Below are 5,819 nucleotides of genomic sequence, written 5' to 3'. Positions count from 1 at the left end.
CATGGATCTGCACGTACCATGGCCTGCCTTTGCTCACCTTTAAGCAGCGGTATTTGTCACCTTGAACTGGGAACCACGCTGCGCGCAGCCGGTCAGAGACATGCGGGAACATGATTTGGTAAAACGTCGGTCTATCCAGGAAGGGGTTGCAGGCAAGTATACAAGAAGAGAGGTCGAACCACCACAGGAATCCCTTGTGGGAGAGGACGCCATCCCAGCAGCACGGTTTTGTCTCCCTGATGTGGCCGCAGTCGGCCTCCTTGTTGACCCACTCGCACAGGTCAATCGTGCAGGAGAGTATGATGCGGGCCTGTGTACTGAAGAGCCCCGTGTTGAGCATGGCCACCATGATCCCACTGCCGCGGCGATTGCGGATGAGGCCGACGGAGTGGCGGCTGTTGAAGCCGCCGTCGGGGGGGAGGATGCCCAGCGTCCTACGGAAATACGGGTCGCAGATGTAGTAGGTGAGCCCGACAAAGGTGTAACCGCAGAGCAGCAGGAGGCCGCAGTCGTCGGTAGCTTCGATGTACGGGTAGTCGACGCTTCCGGCGGGGGTAGCGACGTTACCCGGGACGGTTAGGTGGGAAAGGAGCGGAACCTCGTTGAAGGTGAAGGCCGCATTGGGGAATTCCTTGCTCATCTCACCCGACACCTTGGGGATGCCGTACATGATGAACCACTCCCCCTGCGCCGCCGGGGCCATTGCTTTGTTCTTCTTTTTTGTGGTCGCCGCCAGGGCCATCGCTGGATGGGAGGAACTCGATCGATTTAGGGTTCCGTGTATTGTGGACAGAGATGTGGAATGTGGATGCGGTCTGGATCTGGATCCTCACTTTCAGTTATAAATAAATATCTTTTTTTAGCATAATCTGTATCCTTTATTAAGCATGAACTGTCATTGGAATAATATCGAACATAGAAGAAAGTCACACATGGCGCCCGGGAAGGAGGGATGCGGCAGCCTTAGCTAAAGCATGAGCCTCTCCATTATATTTTCTACTCTCATGGATAAACTCTACTGCCCTAAAAGCTCTTCTTTGATGCTTGATATCTTGCAGAATTGGGAAAAACTTGCATGGGAGGTCATCCTTGATCCTTGTCACCACTTCTAGGCAATCTGTGGCCACACATATGGACTGGACATGTAAGTCTGTAGCGAGCGCTAGCGCCTCGCTACACGCTTGTGCTTTGAGAATCACCGGATCCAGGAGGCCTTCGACAATGATCGTTGAGGCCCCAAGGTAGTTCCCGTTTCTGTCTCGACACACTACTGCGGAAGCGCCCTTGTCACCAATCTTGGAGAAGCCTCCGTCAGCATTGATCTTGGTATCGTGCAGTTCTGGCGGTAGCCATGCAGACCGCATCGGTTGTCCTGGGCCCGTAGTTACATGCGGGTCCCTGGGCATTGCATGCATGCCCCTGGATATTGCATGCAGGTCCTTCGATTGCGCATGCAGGTCCTTCGTGCGTGCCCCCCTCTCTGGGATTTGATCAAGCTCCGCCATGAATTTGGTGATGAAAACATGGGTACTGAGGGGGCTCTGGAACTGCTCGTCATGGATAGCTCGGCGTCTCGCCCACCAGATTGCCCACATAGTGACAAGCACCCGCGCCAGGTCCACCGTGGGAAGGGTATCCACTAACCAAAACATCCATAACTTAGCATCGTCCGTCCGATTAGAGATGATTGTTTCCGTGATGTCTTCATCAGCGAGAGCCCAAACACACCGAGCCATATGGCACAAAAAGTGCGTGACGCCACGTGTCCACCGCCGAGTGACAGATAGAGCATTCAGCGGAGTCGGCCATGCTTCTGTGTTGTCGAACAGCCCCCGTGGGTATAGAGGTTTTGGCAAGTCTCCACGCAAAGACGCATACTTTTGAGGGAACCGATGTGCCCCAAAGTTTGGCCCATGAGCGACTATCAGCTATGACGTTGGAGTGACCGTCATTATGCTCCAGCCAATCTGTACGTTGTTGTTTCGTCGCTGCCAGCAATTTGTACGCTGAGCTCACAGTGAAAATCCCTCTCCTCTCGTAATGCCACGACCAAAAGTCAGCCTAAACCTTGTTGCTAAGGGGGATGTTGAGGATTGCCTCCACGTCCATCGGGTACATATGTTCATCAAGCACTCCACGGTTCCAAGTGTGGGTGACCGGGTTTATAAGCTCAGATACCTGTTGAGGAGGGTTCTAGGATTTTGGGCTCACCGGCCAGAGTTTGAAGTCGCGAGGGACCCAGTTATCATGCCAAATGTTGGTGCTATCCCCCGATCCGATGCGTTTCAGAAGGCCGAGCTTTAGTGCATCCCGCCCCTCAACGATAGATCGCCACACTTGTGATGGGTTTCTCCCCACTTATGCATCAAGGATTGAAGAAGATGGATAGTATACCGCTCGCAGAATCCGGGCGCTGAGAGAGTCCGGCTGGGTCAGAAGCTGCCAAGCTTGCCGGGCAAGTAGTGCCAAGTTGAAGAGCTCAATATCTCGGAAGCCCATGCCGCCCATGTTCTTTAGCTGTGACATAACTTCCCATGACACCCAGGTAGTCTTCCTCTCTCCTTTCTTAGATCCCCACCAAAGTTTCCTCAACAAGCCATTTATATGCTGACAAAGACCCCGAGGCAGTTTGAAACAAGCCATGGAATAGGTAGGAATCGCTTGGGCAACTAATTTTATTAGCACTTCCTAACCACCAACAGATAAAGCCTTCTCCATCCAACCTTGCACCTGCTTCCATATACGGTCCTTTAGATACTTGAAAGCCCCTTCCTTAGCTCTCCCCACATCGGCTGGATGGCCAAGGTATTTGTCTGACAATTTTTCATTCTGAACCTGTAAGATTTGCATCACCTGTTGCTTCAGAGCATCCGCACAGCCCTTGCTGAAAAAGATTGATGACTTGTCCTTGTTGATGCGCTGGCCAGAAGCTTCACAGTAACGTTGCAACAAAAAATCTACCCTCATCGCCATCTCAGGTGTGGCATCAAAAAATAAGAGGCTATCATCAGCGAATAATAAGTGATTTACCTCCGGAGCGCCCTCCGCAACCTTGATACCCCGTATACTCTCATTCGGGGCAGCCGACTTGAGCAAACATGAGAGACCCTCGGCGGCTAGCAAAAACAGATATGGAGATATTGGGTCACCTTGCCTGAGTCCTCGTGATGGGCTGAATTCTTCTTTCTTTGCACCATTAAAAACAACCGAGAAAGAGACTGAGGTAACACACCTCATAATAATCTCAGTGAAACGTGCACTTATGCCTAGTTTTAGCATCACCCTTTCAAGATAGTTCCACTCAATTCTATCATATGCTTTCATCATATCAAGCTTCAAAGCACAAAATCTGTTACCCTTTACCTTCCGCGTTTTCATGTAGTGGAGACATTCATAAGCAGAGATGAAGTTATCCGTGATAAGTCATCTCGGTACGAATGCTGATTGTTCCTCAGAGATGATTTCGGGGAGAATGAGCTTGAGCCGATTAGCCAGAACCTTAGATGCAATCTTGAAGATCACATTGCAAAGACTTATCGGTCTAAACTGTCCTAAGTTTTTTTGGACTTGCAATTTTGGGGATTAAAACAATGAACGTTTGATTTATCTCCTCCGAGGAATCCTCTCCCTTTAGAACACGTAGCACCATATCAGTTACCTCATCACCGCACAACTCCCAGTGCCTCTGAAAGAAATGTGCAAGAAAACCGTCGGGCCCTGGAGCCTTGGTAGGGAACATCTGGAATAAAGCCGCTTTCACTTCAGTGTTGGCATATCAAGCGTTGAGCATGTCATTCATGGCACCATCCACCCTGGATGGTATCTGGGAAAGCACTTCCTCAATCCCAATAGTATTTTTAGAGGCATAAAGATTACCGTAGAAGCTCGTTGCCATGTTTGCCATCTCTTGCTCATCCGTACAGACAGTACCATCCGCTCATTGCAGTTCGCTGATGCGGTTCCTTGCCTTCCGAGCGCTAGCTTTCCGATGAAAAAATTTGGTGTTGTTGTCACCCTCCGCCAGCCACTGAACACGAGCTCGTTGACGCCACATGATTTCCTCGCGCAAGCACAACTCAGCCATGCGGGCTTCGACCCACTCTTCTTCTGGCGACGGTCCTGTGCGATCTGGCAGCACTCGCAGTTCTGCAAGTTTCATACGAAGTGACCGCAGCTCTGTTCTGACAGCACCGAAAGTGGTTCGGCCCCACTTGCGCAGCCTGTCAGCAACAAAACAAAGTTTCTCGGACAGTGCCGCTACAGATTGGGCCTTGCCATTAGAGTTCCACGCCTCAGCTACCACATCACTAAATCTCGGGTCATGCTCCCACATGCATTCATATTGAAACTGCTTCTGCTTTGCTCTCACACTCGTGTCCACAAGATCCTTCTCCAAAAGAATAGGGTAATGGTCAGATTTAGCCGCTGTTAGATGTTCCACCGAAGCAAAAGGAAAGAGGGCAGACCATTCGGCTGTACCCAAGGCTCTGTCCAGCCGAACTCTGCAGAAGTGGCCTCCTGAGACTTTTTTCTCCCAGGTCCAGTCCAAACCTCGGTAGCCCAAATCAGCAAGTCCACATATATCCACAGCCTCTCTGAATGCATCAATCTGTGCACTATCACGCTCATTAGGCCCAAATTGTTCCTTGGGCCGTAGGATCTCATTGAAATCCCCAATACACATCCATGGAAGGGTGCTCTCCCCTCTCAATCTTGTCATCGTGTTCCAGGTTTTGTACCAGAGAGATCTCGTTGCTTCCTCGTAAAAGCAAGAAAGGCGCCATTGTTCCCTCCCTGTTTCGAGCACCCATGCATCAACATGATACTCCGAATAGTTCTTTATTTCAACCATCACCGAATTTTTCCAGAAGATACAAATACCTCCACTACGACCACTACTGCCAACAGCAAAACTGAAATCAAACCCTAAAGAAAAACAAAGACCTTCAACACGACTCTTTGGTAACTAAGTTTCAACTAAGCAAAGAATAGTAGGTGAACTAAGCTCCACCAGATCGCGGAGCTCTCGAACTGTCGCAGGATCGTCTATCCCACGACAGTTCCAGCTTAGGATTTTCATTGGGCTTGGCGGTGCTCCGAGGAGGAGCCCGCCAACAACGCCAACTTATCAGTTCCTTGCTTCAATGGTGACCCTGTCTTCTTTGCTTTCTTGGCATCCCTTGGTGAGACATAAGCAGGAGGTGGTGGTGGGACGGCCAAAGTGGTGTTAGCCTCATCTGTTGCCTTGCTCCTCCTCATACCCTCCGCCGAGTTGTCCGACAAGACAAGATTCAGGTTTCTCCTGATAGTTTCAACAACGGGCGTCTCCTGTCTCTCAGGCCCAGTCTTTAGAGGGCTAGTCACATCATCCTCTTCCGTAGTCGAGTCAAAACCCGCATCCTGAGACGATCGCTTGCATGGTGGCGAGCACTGGCGGGTAGAATTGCCTCGGCCTGCCCTACCTCTTCCTCTACCACCTGAGCGACCCCCTCGAGGGGCCCATCCACCTTGCTGCTCTGGTGCAACCTCCCTTCTTTGTGCCAACATCCAGCTGCCCCACTGCTTATCCTTCTCCTCCCAAACACCATCACCGCACTCCTTGTGGTTGTGACCCTTTGGGTCAGATTTAGCCCGGTCCAGCCCAATATCGGATCGGATACATGCATCAAATGCGCGACAGCTATATCTCACCTACTGCGAGATGATAGGCGATCGCTTTTTCGGGACCGATTTGTTTGCCTCTTTTAGCGTTACTAGCAAATGGGAGACAAAAAATTATGGCTAACCAAATAAGTATGACTCAATATCTTGATATATGA

Source organism: Triticum dicoccoides, chromosome 1A (genome assembly GCF_002162155.2).
Source record: "Triticum dicoccoides isolate Atlit2015 ecotype Zavitan chromosome 1A, WEW_v2.0, whole genome shotgun sequence".
Classification (NCBI taxonomy): domain Eukaryota; kingdom Viridiplantae; phylum Streptophyta; class Magnoliopsida; order Poales; family Poaceae; genus Triticum; species Triticum dicoccoides.
This window is presented reverse-complemented; position numbering follows the sequence as displayed.